General features: G+C 35.6%; 1 protein-coding gene across 2 annotated transcripts in view; it reads left to right on the forward strand.

Moving 5' to 3' along the window:
• The window catches only part of LOC133543404 (uncharacterized), a 428,419-nt gene that overhangs the window by 226,425 nt on the left and 179,326 nt on the right, over window positions 1–22,668 (forward strand). The window lies entirely within an intron of this gene.

A 22,668-nucleotide genomic window follows, 5' to 3' on the forward strand; every position in this document is an offset into this window, starting at 1 on the left:
ATTGATAAAACAGCACAAAAGTAAAATTTAAGAAGAATAAAGTCATAATTTTTGCTGCTTCAAATACATATATATATATATATATATATATACATATATATATATATATACAAATTCTTATATATATCATTAAAAGTTGAAATTTTTGGAAAGTTAAAAAACATCAAAAATTATAAAAAGAGCAAAAAAGTTTAATGTAAGAAGAATAAAGTGGCGGCGATGACAAAGAAGAACGCGGAGTTGGAATATAATTACGACACTTTATGTACATATTTATATAATATTTTCATATTTATATAATATGTAACTACAAGCTCCATTCACAGAGAGAGTCCTATTGCTTTTATGAGCGGTCCAGCGAGTCAAAAGCCGGAAAAAAAAAAAAAAAAAAAAAAAAAAAAAAAAAATATATATATATATATATATATATATATATATATATATGCAAATATATATATTTATTATTGTTATTTTTTTCTTTAACTTTTTTTATTTTTTATTTTTCTTTTATTTGTGGTGGCCGTAATGCTTTCGTGGCAGGCCGCAACAAATAAATGAATTTGTGGGAAACTCTGATATACATACATATATATATACATATATACGGTCCAGCGAGTCAAAAGCCGGAAAAAATAAAATAAAAATAAAAATAAATAAATATATATATTTTATTGGGAAGACTATGTCTCCCGGCTGGCCTGGGAACGCCTCGGGATCCCCCGGGAAGAGCTAGACGAAGTGGCTGGGGAGAGGGAAGTCTGGGTTTCCCTGCTTAGGCTGCTGCCCCCGCGACCCGACCTCGGATAAGCGGAAGATGATGGATGGATGGATGGAAATATATATATATATATATATATATATATATATATATTTATTATTGTTATTTTTTTTCTTTAACTTTTTTTTGTTTTTATTTTTCTTTATTTGTGGTGGCCGTAATTTATTCGTGGCGGGCCGCCACAAATAAATGAATTTGTGGGAAACCCTGATATACATACATATATACGGTCCAGCGAGTCAAAAGCCGGAAAAAATAAAATTAAAATAAATAAATAAATATATATATATATATATATATATATCCATCCATCCATCCATCCATCCATCCATTTTCTACCGCTTATTCCCTTTCGGGGTCGCGGGGGGCGCTTGCGCCTATCTATCTATATATATATATATTTATTATTGTTATTTTTTTTCTTTAACTTTTTTTATTTTTTATTTTTCTTTATTTGTGGTGGCCGTAATTCTTTTGTGGCACAAATAAATGAATTTGTGGGAAACCCTGATATACATATATACATGCATATATATATATACATATACTGTATATATATGCATGTATATATATATATATATATATATATATATATATATATATACATTCATATATATATATACATATATACATACATATATATATATATATGTATACATATATATTGTACATATACATGATATATCATTAAAAGTTGCCATTTTTGGAAAGTTAAAAACATCCAAAAATTATGAAAAGAGCAAAAAAGTATAAAGTAAGAAGAATAAAGTTATTTTCTTGGGGGTAAATGTGAATTTAAAAGCATTAGTTGTAATATATATCTTATAATATTTCAAAATATATACTCTATATGTCTCTGTCATACGGGAGGAACTCAGAGTAAAGTCGCTGCTCCTCCACATGGAGAGGAGCCAGATGAGGTGGTTCGGGCATCTGGTCAGGAGGACACCCGAACGCCTCCCTAGGGAGGTGTTTAGGGCACGTCCAGCCGGTAGGAGGCCACGGGGAAGACCCAGGACACGTTGGGAAGACTATGTCTCCCGGCTGGCCTGGGAACGCCTCGGGATCCCCCGGGAGGAGCTGGACGAAGTGGCTGGGGAGAAGGAAGCCTAGGCTTCCCTACTTAGGCTGCTGCCCCCGCAACCCGACTTTGGATAAGCGGAAGAAGATGGAATGGATACTATATATATAAAAATGTTATTATTTTTAAATTAGTATCCATTTTTGAAAAAAAAATGGCTGGTTTAAAATGTTTACTCTTCCAAAAAGAAAGCACAACTTTTCAAAGTCACAATCATATGAGATGAAAAACTAAATATTTGAAATACGCACAAAAAACCCAACCAAAAAAAAAAAAAAAAAAAAATATATATATATATATATATATATATATATATATATATGCAAATATATATATTTATTATTGTTATTTTTTTCTTTAACTTTTTTTATTTTTTATTTTTCTTTTATTTGTGGTGGCCGTAATGCTTTCGTGGCAGGCCGCAACAAATAAATGAATTTGTGGGAAACTCTGATATACATACATATATATATACATATATACGGTCCAGCGAGTCAAAAGCCGGAAAAAATAAAATAAAAATAAAAATAAATAAATATATATATTTTATTGGGAAGACTATGTCTCCCGGCTGGCCTGGGAACGCCTCGGGATCCCCCGGGAAGAGCTAGACGAAGTGGCTGGGGAGAGGGAAGTCTGGGTTTCCCTGCTTAGGCTGCTGCCCCCGCGACCCGACCTCGGATAAGCGGAAGATGATGGATGGATGGATGGAAATATATATATATATATATATATATATATATATATATTTATTATTGTTATTTTTTTTCTTTAACTTTTTTTTGTTTTTATTTTTCTTTATTTGTGGTGGCCGTAATTTATTCGTGGCGGGCCGCCACAAATAAATGAATTTGTGGGAAACCCTGATATACATACATATATACGGTCCAGCGAGTCAAAAGCCGGAAAAAATAAAATTAAAATAAATAAATAAATATATATATATATATATATATATATCCATCCATCCATCCATCCATCCATCCATTTTCTACCGCTTATTCCCTTTCGGGGTCGCGGGGGGCGCTTGCGCCTATCTATCTATATATATATATATTTATTATTGTTATTTTTTTTCTTTAACTTTTTTTATTTTTTATTTTTCTTTATTTGTGGTGGCCGTAATTCTTTTGTGGCACAAATAAATGAATTTGTGGGAAACCCTGATATACATATATACATGCATATATATATATACATATACTGTATATATATGCATGTATATATATATATATATATATATATATATATATATATATACATTCATATATATATATACATATATACATACATATATATATATATATGTATACATATATATTGTACATATACATGATATATCATTAAAAGTTGCCATTTTTGGAAAGTTAAAAACATCCAAAAATTATGAAAAGAGCAAAAAAGTATAAAGTAAGAAGAATAAAGTTATTTTCTTGGGGGTAAATGTGAATTTAAAAGCATTAGTTGTAATATATATCTTATAATATTTCAAAATATATACTCTATATGTCTCTGTCATACGGGAGGAACTCAGAGTAAAGTCGCTGCTCCTCCACATGGAGAGGAGCCAGATGAGGTGGTTCGGGCATCTGGTCAGGAGGACACCCGAACGCCTCCCTAGGGAGGTGTTTAGGGCACGTCCAGCCGGTAGGAGGCCACGGGGAAGACCCAGGACACGTTGGGAAGACTATGTCTCCCGGCTGGCCTGGGAACGCCTCGGGATCCCCCGGGAGGAGCTGGACGAAGTGGCTGGGGAGAAGGAAGCCTAGGCTTCCCTACTTAGGCTGCTGCCCCCGCAACCCGACTTTGGATAAGCGGAAGAAGATGGAATGGATACTATATATATAAAAATGTTATTATTTTTAAATTAGTATCCATTTTTGAAAAAAAAATGGCTGGTTTAAAATGTTTACTCTTCCAAAAAGAAAGCACAACTTTTCAAAGTCACAATCATATGAGATGAAAAACTAAATATTTGAAATACGCACAAAAAACCCAACCAAAAAAAAAAAAAAAAAAAAATGTAGGGTAAAAAAAATAAAGTCATAATTTTAAAACAAAACACTTCTCATCATCAAACGGGGAAACATGAATTTAAAAGCATGAATTTTAATATAGTATATATAATTTACTATATAATCCTAAATATAGATAGATAGATAGATAGTACTTTATTGATTCCTTCAGGAAAATTAAAATTCCAGCAGCAGTGTACAGAGTTGAGATCAATTAAAAAAAAAGTAAAAAGTAAATAATGGGGGTTTAAATAGAAACAAAATAGAGAAATATTACAAAAAGAATAAAAACAATGGGAATAACAATATAACAGTAAAATAAGAATATAACAAGACAAAGGAGGCAGTAGTATATACCGTATACTGTATATAAAAATAAGTTATTTTTAAATAAGTGAAAAAATGGGGCTGTGAAGTGAATTATATTTATATAGCGCTTTTCTCTAGTGACTCAAAGCGCTTTACATAGTGACACCCAATATCTAAGTTACATTTAAAGCAGTGTGGGTGGCACTGGGAGCAGGTGGGTAAAGTGTCTTGCCCAAGGACACAACGGCAGTGACTAGGATGGCGGAAGCTGGAATCGAACCTGCACCCCTCAAGTTGCTGGCACGGCCACTCTACCAACCGAGCTATGCCGCCCCTAGTGTAATGTTTTTTTTATTGCAAAAAGAAAGACACGATATTATGAGAAGAACATCTAAATAATTGGAAAACAAAAAACAACAATATGCTTTGTCACCTACAACACAATCAGTTCGAGATGCTACCTAAGTAGAAGCATTTAAGTCTCACCTTAAAACTCATCTGTATACTCTAGCCTTTAAATAGACCTCCCTTTTAGACCAGTTGATCTGCCGCTTCTTTTCTTTCTCCTATGTCCCACCCTCCCTTGTGGAGGGGGTCCGGTCCGATGACCATGGATGAAGTACTGGTTTTCCAGAGTCGGGACCGCTCGCCTGTATCGATTGGGGACATCTCTACGCTGCTGACCCGCCTCCGCTTGAGATGGTCTCCTGTGGACGGGACTCTCGCTGCTGTCTTGGATCCGCTTTGAACTGAACTCTCGCGGCTGTGTTGGAGCCACTATGGATTGAACTTTCACAGTATCATGTTAGACCCGCTCGACATCCATTGCTTTCGGGGGGGGGGGGGGGGGTTGCCCACATCTGAGGTCCTCTCCAAGGTTTCTCATAGTCAGCATTGTCACTGGCGTCCCACTGGATGTGAATTCTCCCTGCCCACTGGGTGTGAGTTTTCCTTGCCCTTTTGTGGGTTCTTCCGAGGATGTTGTAGTCGTAATGATTTGTGCAGCCCTTTGAGACATTTGTGATTTGGGGCTATATAAATAAACATTGATTGATTGATTGATCTTGTATATATAACTCATTTGCATATCTACATGAAGCTATTTACGAATATATCAATGACGTATTTACATTCTAAATATGCAGCAGCGTGCTAATAAAATGCACTTTATTTAGCATAAAGCACCATAAAGTAGGATATTTATTATTGATCATACATTAATGGAATAAATGTATCATGTATCATTTTATTTCTATTGTACGACACTTTCATATTCAAAACCCGGAAGTAAAGAAACTATTAGAAGTTGCTGAAATTTGGAGAAAAGGAAATGACTATTTAAAAAAAACAACACACTAATTAAAGCATAATCTTTGCGTTATTTAGAAAAAAAAAAGTGTTGTTGTTGAAGCGGACTTAATTACGAGCAACACCGCCGAGCGACCACGTGACAGTAAACGGAAATGACGTCAGAGGGAGCGCTTACTTCTCCTCCTAGCAGGTGTGGAAGGAGTGACGTCACAAACCTGCTCAGGTTTGTTGATTCCGCTCAACTTCTGTGAGGAAATATTCTACTTTATCGTATTATTATTGTTATTGTTATTATTATTATTAATATTATGGATAAACTCAAGTCTGTTTTGAGCGGCGAGGAAACGCGACGAGAGGACAGAACGGTCCTCGAAGTAAGACGCCAACAATCTTTGATTTGCTTGCCTCATTGTTGTCTCTTCCTCCTCCGCTGAATTATTGTCAATCACATTTTCTACTTTTATATTCCTAACTTATTTTTCTTCGAAATAATATTTGGTTTAATCCCTATTTTTTTCCCCCATGATAATAATATTTGTGTTCATGTTCCTTCAAGACTGTGAATGAAGCTTCCACACTTGGATGGGGAACACGAATCAAAGGATTCATCGCCTGCTTCGTTATCGGGGGAGTATGTGCAATTCTTGTGAGTACTACTAGTACTACTAGTACACTTGTAAGTACTACTAGTACTATTCTTATGTGTACTACTCTTACATACTAGTAATGTTCTTGTGATTACTACTAATACCATACTTCTAAGTACTACTAGCGCTATTCTTGTGAGTACTACCAGTACCACTCTGACATAGTACTGTTCATGTGAGTACTACTAGTACTATACTTGTAAGTACTACTAGTACTATTCTTGTGAGTACTACTAGTACCACTCTGACATAGTACTGTTCATGTGAGTACTACTAGTACTATACTTGTAAGTACTACTAGTACTATTCTTTTGAGTACTACTAGTACCACTCTGACATAGTACTGTTCATGTGAGTACTACTAGTACTATACTTGTAAGTACTACTAGTACTATTCTTATGAGTACTACTAGTACTACTCTTACATACTAGTACTGTTCTTGTGAGTACTGCTAGTACCATACTTGTAAGTACTACTAGTACTATTCTTATGAGTACTACTAGTCCTACTCTTACATACTAGTACTGTTCCTGTGAATACTACTAGTAAAATACTTGTAAGTATTACTAGTACTATTCTTATGAGTACTACTCTTACATACTAGTACTGTTCTTGTGAGTACTACTAGTACACTTGTAAGTACTACTAGTACTATTCTTATGTGTACTACTCTTACATACTAGTAATGTTCTTGTGATTACTACCAATACCATACTTCTAAGTACTACTAGTGCTATTCTTGTGAGTACTACTAGTACCACTCTGACATAGTACTGTTCATGTGAGTACTACTAGTACTATACTTGTAAGTACTACTAGTTCTACTCTTATGAGTACTACTAATACTACTCTTACATACTAGTACTGTTCCTGTGAATACTACTAATAAAATACTTGTAAGTACTACTAGTACTATTCTTATGAGTACTACTAGTACTACTCTTACATACTAGTACTGTTCTTGTGAGTACTACTAGTACACTTGTAAGTACTACTAGTACTATTTTTATGTGTACTACTCTTACATACTAGTAATGTTCTTGTGATTACTACTAATACCATACTTCTAAGTACTACTAGTGCTATTCTTGTACTACTAGTACCACTCTGACATAGTACTGTTCATGTGAGTACTACTAATAAAATACTTGTAAGTACTACTAGTACTATTCTTATGAGTACTACTAGTACTACTCTTACATACTAGTACTGTTCTTGTGAGTACTGCTAGTACCATACTTGTAAGTACTATTAGTACTATTCTTACGAGTACTACTAGTACTACTCTTACATACTAGTACTGTTCCTGTGAATACTACTAATAAAATACTTGTAAGTACTACTAGTACTATTCTTATGAGTACTACTAGTACTACTCTTACATACTTGTACTGTTCTTGTGAGTACTGCTAGTACACTTGTAAGTACTACTAGTACTATTTTTATGTGTACTACTCTTACATACTAGTAATGTTCTTGTGATTACTACTAATACCATACTTCTAAGTACTACTAGTGCTATTCTTGTACTACTAGTACCACTCTGACATAGTACTGTTCATGTGAGTACTACTAGTACTATACTTGTAAGTACTACTAGTACTACTCTTATGAGTACTACAAATACTACTCTTACATACTAGTACTGTTCTTGTGAGTACTGCTAGTACAATACTTGTAAGTACTACTAGTACTATTGTTATGAGTACTACTAGTACTACTCTTACATACTAGTACTGTTCCTGTGAATACCACTTTTAAAATACTTGTAAGTACTACTAGTACTATTCTTATGAGTACTACTAGTACTACTCTTACATACTAGTACTGTTCTTTTGAGTACTACAAGTGCACTTGTAAGTACTACTAGTACTATTTTTATGTGTACTACTCTTACATACTAGTAATGTTCTTGTGATTACTACTAATACCATACTTCTAAGTACTACTAGTGCTATTCTTGTACTACTAGTACCACTCTGACATAGTACTGTTCATTTGAGTACTACTAGTCCTATACTTGTAAGTACTACTAGTACTACTCTTATGAGTACTACAAATACTACTCTTACATACTAGTACTGTTCTTGTGAGTACTGCTAGTACAATACTTGTAAGTACTACTAGTACTATTGTTATGAGTACTACTAGTACTACTCTTACATAATAGTACTGTTCCTGAGAATACTAATAGTACAATATTTGTAAGTACTACTAGTACTATTCTTATGAGTACTACTTTTACATACTAGTACTGTCCTTGTGAGTACTACTAGTGCCATACTTTTAAGTACTACCAGTACTATTCTTGTGAGTACTACTAGTACTACTCAGACATACTAGTATTGTTCTTGTGAGTACTATTAGTACTATACTTGTAATTACTACTAGTACTGTTCTTTTGATTATCACTAGTACTATACTTTTAAGTACTACTAGTACTATTCTTGTGAGTACTACTAGTACTACTCTGACATACTAGTACTGTTTTGTGAGTACCACTAGTACTTTAATTGTAAGTATTACTATTACTATTCCTGAGTACTACGAGTACTACTCTTACATACTAGTACTGTTCTTGTCAGTACTACTAGTACTGTACTTGTAAGTACTACTAGTACTATTCTTGTGAGTACTACAAGTACTAATACATACTAGTATTGTTATTGTGAGTACTACTAGTACTATTACATATTAGTACTTTTCTCGTGAGTACTACTAGTAATACTCTTAAATACTAGTACTATTCTTGTGAGTACTACTAGTATTACTCGTAAATACTAGTACTATTCTTGTGAGCACTACTCTTAAATACTAGTACTATTCTTGTGAGTACTACTAGTACTATTACATACTAGTACTACTCTTGTGAGTACTACTAGTACTATTCTTACATACTAGTACTACTGGTGCTATTCTTGTGAGTACTACCAATACTATTACGTACTAGTGTTATTCTTGTACGTATTACGAGTACTATTATATAATAGTACTGTTATTGTGAGTACCACCAGTACTACTCTGACATACTAGTACTGTTCTTGTGAGTACTACTAGTACTTTAATTGTAAGTATTACTATTACTATTCTTGTGAGTACTACTAGTACTGTTCTAGTCAATACTACTAGTACTGTACTTGTAAGTACTACTAGTACTATTCTTGTGAGTACTACTAGTACAATACTTGTAAGTACTATTTGTACTACTCTTACATACTAGTACTATTCATGTGAGTACTACAAGTACTAATACATACTACTATTGATATTGTGAGTACTACCAGTACTATTATATATTAGTACTTGTGAGTACTACCAGTAATACTCTTAAATACTAGTACTATTCTTGTGAGTACTACTAGTATTACTCGTAAATACTAGTACTATTCTTGTGAGTACTACTCTTAAATACTAGTACTATTGTTGTGAGTACTACTAGTACTATTACATTCTAGTACTACTCTTGTGAGTACTACTAGTACTACTCTTACATACTAGTACTACTGGTGCTATTCTTGTGAGTACTACCAATACTATTACGTACTAGTGTTATTCTTGTACGTATTACTAGTACTTTTATATAATAGTACTGTTATTGTGAGTACTACTAGTACTACTCTTACATACTAGTACTATTCTTGTGAGAACTAGTGAGATTACATACTAGTGTTATTCTTGTGAGTACTACTAATACTATTACATACTGGTGCTATTCTTGTGAGTACTAATAGTACTATTACATACTACTGCTATTCTCATGAGTAGTACTATTACATACTAGTACTGCTATTGTGGGTACTACTCTTACATCCTTGTACTATTCCTGTGAGTACTACCGGTACAATTACATATTAATACTATTCTTGTGAGTACTACTAGTACAATTACATACCAGTGCTATTCTTGTGAGTACTACAAGTGATGAATACTACTTGGATGAGAGCATGAACTGATGAATAGTACTTGGATGTGCGCATGAAGTGATAAATACTACTTGGATGTGAGCGAGAAGTGATGAATATTACTTAGATGACAGCGTGATGAGTCATCTTGGATGTGAATGTGAACTGGTCAATAATACTCAGACGTGAGTGTGAAGTAATGAATACTACTCGGATGAGAGCATGAAGGGATGAATACTACTTGGATGTGAGCGTGAAGGGATGAATACCACTAAAATGTGAGCGTGAAGTGATGAATACTACTTTGATGTGAGCATGAAGTGAAGAATACTACTTGGATGTGAGCGGGAAGGGATGAATACTACTTGGATTAGAGCATGAAGTGATGAATACTACTTGTATGAGAGCATAAAGTGATGAATACTACTTGGATGAGAGCATAAAGTGATGAATACTACTTGGATGAGAGCATAAAGTGATGAATACTACTTGGATGACAGCATGAAGTGATGAATAATACTTGGATGAGAGCGTGAAATGATGAATAATACTTGGAAGAGAGCGTGAAATGATGAATACTACTTGGATGAGAGCGTGAAGTGATGAATACTACTTGGATGAGAGCGTGAAGTGATAAATACTACTTGAATGTGAGCGTGAACTGGTGAATAATACTCGGACATGAGTGTGAAGTGATGAATACTACTCGGATGAGAGCATGAAGGGGTGAACACTACTTGGATGTGAGCGTGAAGGGATGACTACTACTAGGATGTGAGCGTGAAGTGATGAATACTACTTTGATGAGAGCATAAAGTGATGAATACTACTTGGATTAGAGCATAAAGTGATGAATACTACTTTGATGTGAGCGTGTACTGGTGAATAATACTCGGACGTGAGTGTGAAGTGAAATGGTGAATAATACTCGGACGTGAGTGTGAAGTGATGGATACTACTCGGATGAGCATGAAGGAGTGAATACTACTTGGGTGTGAGCGTGAAGGGATGAATACTACTAGGGTGTGAGCGTGAAGTGATGAATACTACTTTGATGAGAGCGGGAAAGGATGAATACTACTTGGATTAGAGTATGAAGTGATGAATACTACTTGGATGAGAGCATAAAGTGATGAATACTACTTGGATTAGAGCATAAAGTGATGAATACTACTTGGATTAGAGCATGAAGTGATGAATACTACGTGGATGAGAACATAAAGTGATTAATACTACTTGGATGAGAGCATGAAGTGATGAATACTACTTGGATGAGAGCATAAAGTGATGAATACTACTTGGATTAGAGCATAAAGTGATGAATATTACTTGGATTACGTCATAAAGTGATGAATACTACTTGGATGTGAGCGGGAAGTGATGAATATTACTTGGATGAGAGCGTGAAGTGATGAATACTACTAGGATGTGAGTGTGAAGGAATGAATACTAATAGTATGTGAGCGTGAAGTGATGAATACTACTGTGATGAGAGCGGGAAGGGATGAATACTACTTGTATTAGAGTATGAAGTGATGAATACTACTTGGATGAGAGCATAAAGTGATGAATACTACTTGGATGAGAGCATAAAGTTATGAATACTACTTGGATTAGAGCATAAAGTGATGAATACTACTTGGATAAGAGCATGAAGTGATGAATACTACTTAGATGAGAGCATAAAGTGATGAATACTACTTGGATGAGAGCATGAAGTGATGAATACTACTTGGACGAGAGCATAAAGTGATGAATACTGCTTGGATTACAGCATAAAGTGATGAATAATACTTGGATGAGAGCGTGAAGTGATGAGTACTACTTGGATGTGAGCGTGAACTGGTGAATAATACTCAGACGTGAGTGTGATGAATACTACTCTGATGAGAGCATGGAGGGATGAATACTACTTGGAAGTGAGCGTGAAGGGATGAATACTACTAGGATGTGAGCGTGAAGGGATGAATACTACTAGTATGTGAGCGTGAAGTGATAAATAATAATTTGATGAGAGCGTAAAGTGATTAACACTACTTGAATGAGAGCATAAAGTGATGAATACAACTTGGATTAGAGAATGACGTGATGACTACTACTTGGATGAGAGCGTGAAGTGATGAATACTACTTGGATGAGAGCGTGAAGTGATGAATACTACTTGGATGATAGCATGAAGTGATGAATACTACTTGGATTAGAGCATGAAGTGGTGACTTCTACTTGGATGAGAGCATGAAGTGATGAATACTACTTGGATGATAGCATGAAGTGATGAATACTACTTGGATGAGAGCATGAAGTGGTGAATACTACTTGGATGATAGCATGAAGTGATGCATATTACTTGGATGAGAGGATAAATGTCTTGTAAGACAAACCAAACAGTTACCATTGATGGAATGTCCTGAGAATACAAAAAGCTGATGAATGAAAACATCCATAAATATACTTTTACTTGGTACTACTACAATTTGTACTAATCTCAGAAGTACTTTATCTTTGTCCTTATGCTACTATTCTTGTCAGTATATTTTTACTTTGACTTACTTGCACTATTATTGTGAGTATACTTTTACTCGGTACTACTTCAAGCATTCACTATTCTTAGAAGTACTTTTTATTTGTCCTAATACTTCTATTTATGTAAGTATACTTTGACTTACTGGTGCTATCATTGTAAATGTACTTTTACTTAGTACTACTACAAGCATGTACTATTCTTAGAAATATTTTTTACTTTTACAATTTCTGTAACTGCACTTTTTGTCTTTGCTATCAATATTATTCTATGTATACTTTTGCTTAGTCTTACTACTATTATTCCTGTGTGTGTACTTTTACTTGGTTTTACTACAAGCATGTAGTATTCTAAGAGGTATTTTGCCTGTTCTTACTACTATTTTTTGTAGGGGTACTTTTTTTTGGACTTAGTACAAGCATGTAGTAATCTTAGAGGTATTTTTTACTTTGTCTTAATACTTCTATTAAGTTTATTTTTACTTTGACCTAGTGGTACTATCATTGTGAAAATACTTTTACTTGTTCTTACACCAAGCATGTACTATTATTAGACGTATACTTACTTTTTATTAATACTTATATTCTTGTAAGTATACTTGTACTTTGACTTACTGGTACTACCATTGTGAATATACTTTTACTTAGTACTACTACAAACATGTTCTATTCTTAGAAGTATACTTACTTTATCTTAATACTTATATTCTTGTAAGTATAGTTTGACTTACTGGTGCTACTGTTGTTAATATACTTTCACTTGTTATACTCCAAGCATGTACTATTCTTAGAAGTATACTTACTTTGTCTTAATATTTTTATTCTTGTAAGTTGTACTTTGCCTTACTGGTAGTATCATTGTGAATATACTTTTACTTGGTTGTACTCCAAGCATGTACTATTCTTAGAAGTATTTTACTTTGTCTTAATTCTTATATTCTTGTAAGTATACTTTTACTTTGACTTACTGGTACTATCATTGTGAATATACTTTTACTTAGGACTACTACAAGCATGTACTATTCTTAGAAGTATACTTACCTTGTCTTAATACTTATATTTCTTGTAAGTTGTACTTTGACTTACTGGTACTATCATTGTGAGTATACTTTTACTTAGTACTACTACAAGCATGTACTATTCTTAGAAGTATACTTACTTTGTCTTAATACTTCTGTTCTTTACTTACTAGTGCTATCATTGTGAATATACTTTCACTTGTTGTTACTCAAAGCATGTACTATATTCTCGTAAATTGTACTTTGCCTTACTGGTACTACCATTGTGAAATATACTTTTACTTTGTAATACTACAAGCATGTACTATTCTCAGAAATATACTTATCTTGTCTTAATACTTATATTCTTGTAAGTTGTACTTTGCCTTACTGGTACTATCATTGTGAGTATACTTTTACTTAGTACTACTAAAAGCATGTACTATTCTTAGAAGTATACTTTGTCTTTATACTTCTGTTCTTGTAAGTATACTTGTACTTTTACTTACTAGTGCTATCATTGTGAATATACTTTCAGTTGTTGTTACTCCAAGCATGTACTATATTCTCGTAAGTTGTACTTTGCCTTACTGGTACTACCATTGTGAATATACTTTTACTTCATAATACTACAAGCATGTACTATTCTTAGAAGTATACTTACGTTGTCTTATTACTTTTATTCTTGTAAGTATATTTGTACTTTGACTTACTGGTACTACCATTGTGAATATACTTTTACTTAGTACTACTACAAGCATGTACTATTCTCAGAAGTATACTTACGTTGTCTTAACACCTCTATTCTTGTAAGTATACTTGTACTTTGACTTACTGGTACTATCATTGTGAATATACTTTCGCTTGTTCTTACTCCAAGCATGTACTATTCTTAGAAGTATACTTACTTTGTCTTAATACTTATATTCTTGTAAGTACACTTGGACTTTGACTTAATATTACTATCATTGTAAATATACTTTCACTTGTTGTTACTCCAAGCATGTACTATTTTTAGAAGTATACTTACTTTGTCTTAATACTTCTATTCTTGTAAGTATACTTTTACTTTGACATATACAAGTACATATACATACATACACTCATGCACATCATCACGTTTCATCAAACATATATCAATGTTGTTGCCCTAGGGTAAACTGGGTAACTGAAAAAACTTAACCTATTGTTACTATAACAATCTACAAGATTAAAATAGATTGCCTCTCTCTCTTCCCCTCCATCTTTCGGTATTCCTTTTTTTACATTTTTTTATTTATCTTTCTAGTTATTATGTATACGTATTGTTGCAATTGAACAACTGTATTGTTGATAATAGAGGTAAACTATTGGTATTTTTCATAACCAATAGCGATTTTTGTAATTATGAGATCATTATCCATGCGTTTGTTACGTCTCGCCTCGATTACTGTAACGTACTATTTTCGGGTCTCCCCATGTCTAGCATTAAAAGATTACAGTTGGTACAAAATGCGGCTGCTAGACTTTTGACAAGAACAAGAAAGTTTGATCACATTACGCCTGTACTGGCTCACCTGCACTGGCTTCCTGTGCACTTAAGATGTGACTTTAAGGTTTTACTACTTACGTATAAAATACTACACGGTCTAGCTCCAGCCTATCTTGCTGATTGTATTGTACCATATGTCCCGGCAAGAAATCTGCGTTCAAAGGACTCCGGCTTATTAGTGATTCCTAGAGCCCCAAAAAAGTCTGCGGGCTATAGAGCGTTTTAATTTCGGGCTCCAGTACTCTGGAATGCCCTCCCGGTAACAGTTCGAGATGCCACCTCAGTAGAAGCATTTAAGTCTCACCTTCAAACTCATTTGTATACTTTAGCCTTTAAATAGACTCCCTTTTTAGACCAGTTGATCTGCCGTTTCTTTTCTTTTTCTCCTATGTCCCACTCTCCCTTGTGGAGGGGGTCCGGTCCGATCCGATCCGGTGGCCATGTACTGCTCGCCTGCGTATCGGCTGGGGACATCTCCGCGCTGCTGATCCGCCTCCGCTTGGGATGGTTTCCTGCTGGCTCCGCTGTGAACGGGACTCTCGCTGCTGTGTTGGATCCGCTTTGGACTGGACTCTCGCGACTGTGTTGGATCCATTATGGATTGAACTTTCACAGTATCATGTTAGACCCGCTCGACATCCATTGCTTTCCTCCTCTCCAAGGTTCTCATAGTCATCATTGTCACCGACGTCCCACTGGATGTGAGTTTTCCTTGCCCTTATGTGGGCCTACCGAGGATGTCGTAGTGGTTTGTGCAGCCCTTTGAGACACTAGTGATTTAGGGCTATATAAGTAAACATTGATTGATTTTCCAATGGTATTTGTATTGCTCCAGTTGTAGTGTAAAAATGCTCAATGTCATTTCTATATTCTTATTTATTTCACTAACTGCTTCTTTGTTATCACTTTGACGATCATATTTGTACATATCGTATGTGCTGGTGTTGTTCTATTGTTGTTGTTGTTGTTGTTTTTGTCTCTCTGTCTAATCCCCCTCTTATCCCCACAATTTCCCCCTCTATCTTCCTTTTTTTTCTCTTTCAATCGCCTCCTGCTCTGGCCCGGCTGCACCAAATGATAATATAAATACATCTTATAAAGTCAAATTGGGCAACAAGAGAAGTATCCTACACTTCTCTTTTGTGTAGTAAATCTGAACAGCCGATATGGGCATCTACATCAACTAAAGACGCTGAGATCATTATCCATGCGTTTGTTACGTCTCGTCTCGATTACTGTAACGTATTATTTTCGGGTCTCCCCATGTCTAGCATTAAAAGATTACAGTTGGTACAAAATGCGGCTGCTAGACTTTTGACAAGAACAAGAAAGTTTGATCACATTACGCCTGTACTGGCTCACCTGCACTGGCTTCCTGTGCACTTAAGATGGGACTTTAAGGTTTTACTACTTACGTATAAAATACTACACGGTCTAGCTCCAGCCTATCTTGCCGATTGTATTGTACCATATGTCCCGGCAAGAAATCTGCGTTCAAAAGACTCCGGCTTATTAGTGATTCCTAGAGCCCAAAAAAAGTCTGCGGGCTATAGAGCGTTTTCCGTTCGGGCTCCAGTACTCTGGAATGCCCTCCCGGTAACAGTTCGAGATGCTACCTCAGTAGAAGCATTTAAGTCTCACCTTAAAACTCATTTGTATACTCTAGCCTTTAAATAGACCTCCTTTTTAGACCAGTTGATCTGCCGCTTCTTTTCTCTCTCCTATGTCCCCCCCTCCCTTGTGGAGGGGGTCCGGTCCGATGACCATGGATGAAGTACTGGCTGTCCAGAGTCGAGACCCAGGATGGACCGCTCGCCTGTATCAGTTGGGGACATCTCTACGCTGCTGATCCGCTTGAGATGGTTTCCTGTGGACGGGACTCTCGCTGCTGTCTTGGATCCGCTTGAACTGAACTCTCGCGGCTGTGTTGGAGCCACTATGGATTGAACTTTCACAGTATCATGTTAGACCCGCTCGACATCCATTGCTTTCGGTCCCCTAGAGGGGGGGGTTGCCCACATCTGAGGTCCTCTCCAGGGTTTCTCATAGTCAGCATTGTCACTGGCATCCCACTGGATGTGAATTCTCCCTGCCCACTGGGTGTGAGTTTTCCTTGCCCTTTTGTGGGTTCTTCAGAGGATGTTGTAGTCGTAATGATTTGTGCAGTCCTTTGAGACATTTGTGATTTGGGGCTATATAAATAAACATTGATTGATTGATTGATATATGATTTGCCTGAGAAGCTGGACAGGACAAAAAAAATACTTTTACTTTGACTGACTGGTACTACCATTGTGAATATACATTTATTTCGTACTACTACAAGCATGTACTGTTCTTAGAAGTATACTTACTTTGTCTTAATACTTCTATTCTGGTCTTACTACAAATATGTACTGTTTTTAGAAGTATAATTTTACTTTGTCTTACTAGAAGCATGTTGTAAATACTTGTACTTTGTCAAACTAGTACTTTTTTGTTAGTATACTTTTACTTCCCTTAGTAATACTATTCCTTTTACTTGGTCTTACTACCGCATGTACTATTCTTAGAAGTTTACCTTGACCTTTTTTTTTACCAAAAGCATGTACTTTTCTTGTAAGTACTTTGACTTTGCCTTACGAGAAGCGTGTACAATTTTTGTAAATACATTTATTTCGTCTCACTAGTACTATTCTTGTAAGTGTACTTATACTTTCCCCCACTACACGTATGTAGTATTAATGTGAGGATACATTTAAGAGTCATGAAAATAATGTTTTATTTAGTTTTACTTGATGTTACTAGAAGGTTGTAGTATTCCTGTGAGTATTAGGTTGGGTTGTACTTTGTGCTGCTGTAGTACTTGCATAAGTACTTTGAGTGTGAGTAGTACAACGTGTTTTGCAGGTCCGTCCAGGTTTTAGGAATGTTGCTGCAGCAGATGTTGTTGTGACATAGGGGCCGTCTGGTTTTTTGTTGTTGTTTTTTTTTTCCCATTCAACTTTATTGACAACCCCACCTAGCAAAGTATCTCAAAATTTTAAGTACGTAAAAATGTGGATATTTTTAAAACAATTTACGTCAAATTAAGTAATGTAAGAAAAACTATATTTAGCGAGTTTCAATTAGCTTTTGGGCAGTTTTGCTTTGTTTGAAATATAATTTATATTTTTAACATGTCTTATAACAATTTGTATCATTACAAAACCCAAAAACGAGGGTCCAGTCCATAGTGGATCTAACATAATAGTGAGAGTCCAGTCCATAGGGGATCTAGCATAATATTGTGAGAGTCCAGTCCATAGTGGATCTAACATAATAGTGGGAGTCCAGTCTATAGTAGATCTAGCATAATATTGTGAGAGTCCAGTCCATAGTGGATCTAACATAATAATGAGAGTCCAGTCCATAGTGGATCTAACATAAGGGTGGGAGTCCAGTCTATAGTAGATCTAGCATAATATTGTGAGAGTCCAGTCCATAGTGGATCCAACATAATAATGAGAGTCCAGTCCATAGGGGATCTAACATAATAGTGAGAGTCCAGTCCATAGTGGATCTAACATAACAGTGAGAGTCCAGTCCATAGTGGATCTAACATAACAGTGAGAGAGTCCAGTCCATAGTGGATCTAACATAATAGTGAGAGTCCAGTCCATAGGGGATCTAACATAATAGTGTGAAAGTCCAGTCCATAGTGGATCTAACATAATAGTGGGAGTCCAGTCTATAGTAGATCTAGCATAATATTGTGAGAGTCCAGTCCATAGTGGATCTAACATAATAATGAGAGTCCAGTCCATAGGGGATCTAACATAATAGTGTGAGAGTACAGTCCATAGTGGATCTAACATAATAGTGAGAGTCCAGTCCATAGGGGATCTAACATAATAGTGTGAAAGTCCAGTCCATAGTGGATCTAACATAATAGTGTGAGAGTCCAGTCCATACTGGATCTAACATAATAGTGAGAGTCCAGTCCATAGGGGATCTAACATAATAGTGGGAGTCCAGTCTATAGCAGATCTAGCATTATATTGTGAGAGTCCAGTCCATAGTGGATCTAACATAATAATGAGAGTCCAGTCCATAGGGGATCTAACATAATAGTGGGAGTTCAGTCTATAGTAGATCTAGCATAATATTGTGAGAGTCCAGTCCATAGGGGATCTAACATAATAGTGTGAGTCCAGTCCATAGTGGATCTAACATAACAGTGAGAGTCCAGTCCATAGTGGATCTAACATAACAGTGAGAGTCCAGTCCATAGTGGGGCCAGCAGGAGACCATCCTGAGCGGGTCAGCACACGCTGAGATGTCCCCAACCGATGCACAGGCGAGCGGTCCACCCCGGGTCCCGACTCTGTACAGCCAGCACTTTATCCATGGCCACCGGACCTGTGCCACCCCCTCCACAAGGGAGAAGGGGGCAGAGCAGAAAAAAAAAAGAAACGGCAGATCAACTGGTCTACAAAGGGGGTCTATTTTAAGGCTCCAGTATACAAATGAGTTTTAAGATGGGACTTAAATGCTTCTACTGAGGTAGCATTTATATAGCATTCCTGAGTACTGGAGCCCCAATAGAAAACGCTGTATAGCCCGCAGACTTTTTTTGGGCTCTGGGAATCACTAATAACGCAGATTTCTTGACTTGACATATAGTATGGGCAAGATAGGATGGAGCTAGACCGTGTAGAATTTAATACGTAAGTAGTAAAACTTCGAAGTCACATCTTGAGTGCACAGGAAGCCAGTGCAGGTGAGCCAGTATAGATATATATGTATGTATATATGTATGTATATAAAGGTATCTACAGTATCAAACTCTCTTGTTCTTATCAAAGGTCTAGCAGCCGCATTTTGTACCAACTGTAATCTTTTAATGCTAAAGTACTGCGTGGTGCGTGTTTGCAGGGCGTGTGCCTGCTCTTCCTCCCCAGGATCGGCATCATCCTCTTCATCGTCTTTTACACCTTCGGCAACGTCTGCGCTCTGTGCAGGTCAGTGCGCGCAGCGGCCGTCTTCTTTCCCCGCGCAGCTTATTCATGACCATGTGTCCGCAGCACCATGTTCCTGATGGGCCCCGTCAAGCAGCTGAAGAGGATGTGTGACAAGACAAGAGCGCTGGCCACCGCCATCATGATAGTGAGCGCTCAAACTCAACATGACCACTACCGATCCACAGATTATGCATGAACAATAATAAATATTATAAATATATATAAGGAAACTTAATGTAAAAAAAGTAAAAGCAAAGTAAAATACTCCAAGTAAAAAAAAAAGCATGTTGCATTAAAACTACCCCGAGTGCAAATGATCCAAAAAGCTACGTAAATAAACGTAGCGCGTTACTACCACCTCTGGTTACTACTTATTCCCAGCAGGAGCAAGACATTGAAACAACGTTGACAACTTGTCGAATTAGGTCCTGACACTGAGCAACTCAAACATACCCTTGAAACAACATCCTTTTTGACGACGTTTAATCAATGTCAGGTTGTGACCTTAATTTGACGCTTGAATTTTTGTCATTTCCCCACCAATATTCTACAACACAAATACAACGTTTAATCAATGTTGGGTTGTGACGTTGATTTGACCATTGAAATGTGGTCATTTCCCAACCAATATTCTACAACACAAATACAACATTGAAACAACGTTTTTTTTGACGACGTTTAATCAATGTTGAGTTGTGACGGTGATTTGACATTGAAATTTGGTCATTTTCCAAACCGATATTCTACAACACAAATACAACGTTGGAACAACATGCTTTTTGACAACGTTTAATCAATGTTGGGTTGCGACGTTAATTTGACATTGAAATGTGGTCATTTTCCAAACCGATATTCTATAACACAAATACAACGTTGAAACAACATTTTTTTTGACAACGTTTAATCAATGTTGGGTTGCGACGTTAATTTGACATTGAAATTTGGTCATTTTCCAAACCGATATTCTACAACACAAATACAACATTGAAACAACATTTTTTTTGACGACGTTTAATCAATGTTGAGTTGTGACGGTGATTTGACCATTGAAATTTGGTCATTTTCCAAACCGATATTCTATAACACAAATACAACGTTGGAACAACATACTTTTTGACGACGTTTAATCAATGTTGGGTTGTGACGTTAATTTGACATTGAAATGTGGTCATTTTCTAAACCGATATTCTATAACACAAATACAACGTTGAAACATTTTTTTTGACAACGTTTAATCAATGTTGGGTTGCGACGTTAATTTGACATTGAAATTTGGTCATTTTCCAAACCGATATTCTATAACACAAATACAACGTTGAAATAACATGCTTTTTGATGACGTGTATTTACTGTCAGGTTGACCATTGAATTTTGGTCATTTCCCAACCAATATTCTACAACATTGGAACAGCATTTTTTTTAATGACATTTAATCAATGTTGTGTTCTGATGTTGATTTGACATTGAAATTTGGTCATTTCCCAACCAATATTCTAAAACCCAAATACAACGTTCAAATAAAATGCTTTTTGACAACGTTTAGTCAATGTTGGGTTGTGATGTTGATTTGACATTGAAATTTGGTCATTTCCCAACCAATATTCTACATCACAAACTGAATGTTGAAACAACATGCTTTTTGACGACGTTTAATCAATGTCAGGTTGCGACGTTAATTTGACATTGAAATGTGGTCATTTCCCAAACAATTATTCTACAACACAAATACAACATTGAAACATTTTTTTTGACAACGTTTAATCAATGTTGTGTTCTGACGTTGATTTGACCATTGAAATTTGGTCATTTTCCAAACCAATATTCTATAACACAAATACAACGTTGAAATAACATGCTTTTTGATGACGTGTATTTATTGTCAGGTTGACCATTGAATTTTGGTCATTTCCCAACCAATATTCTACAACATTGGAACAACATTTTTTTTAATGACATTTAATCAATGTTGTGTTCTGATGTTGATTTGACCATTGAAATTTGGTCATTTCCCAACCAATATTCTAAAACCCAAATACAACGTTCAAATAAAATGCTTTTTGACAACGTTTAGTCAATGTCGGGTTGTGATGTTGATTTGACATTGAAATTTGGTCATTTCCCAACCAATATTCTACATCACAAACTGAATGTTGAAACATGCTTTTTGGCGACGTTTAATCAATGTCAGGTTGTGACGTTAATTTGACGCTTGAATTTTTGTCATTTCCCCACCAATATTCTACAACACAAATACAACGTTGAAACAACATGATTTTTGACAACTTTTAATCAATGTTGGGTTGCGACGTTAATTTGACCATTGAAATTTGGTCATTTCCAAACCAATATTCTACAACACAAATACAACATTGAAACATTTTTTTTGACGACGTTTAATCAATGTTGAGTTGTGACGGTGATTTGACCATTGAAATTTGGTCATTTCCCAACCAATATTCTAAAACCCAAATACAACGTTCAAACAACATGCTTTTTGACAACGTTTAGTCAATGTCGGGTTGTGACGTTAATTTGACGCTTGAATTTTTTTCATTTCCCCACCAATATTCTACAACACAAATACAACGTTTAA

This window comes from Nerophis ophidion, linkage group LG26, assembly GCF_033978795.1.
Source record: "Nerophis ophidion isolate RoL-2023_Sa linkage group LG26, RoL_Noph_v1.0, whole genome shotgun sequence".
Classification (NCBI taxonomy): Eukaryota; Metazoa; Chordata; class Actinopteri; order Syngnathiformes; family Syngnathidae; genus Nerophis; species Nerophis ophidion.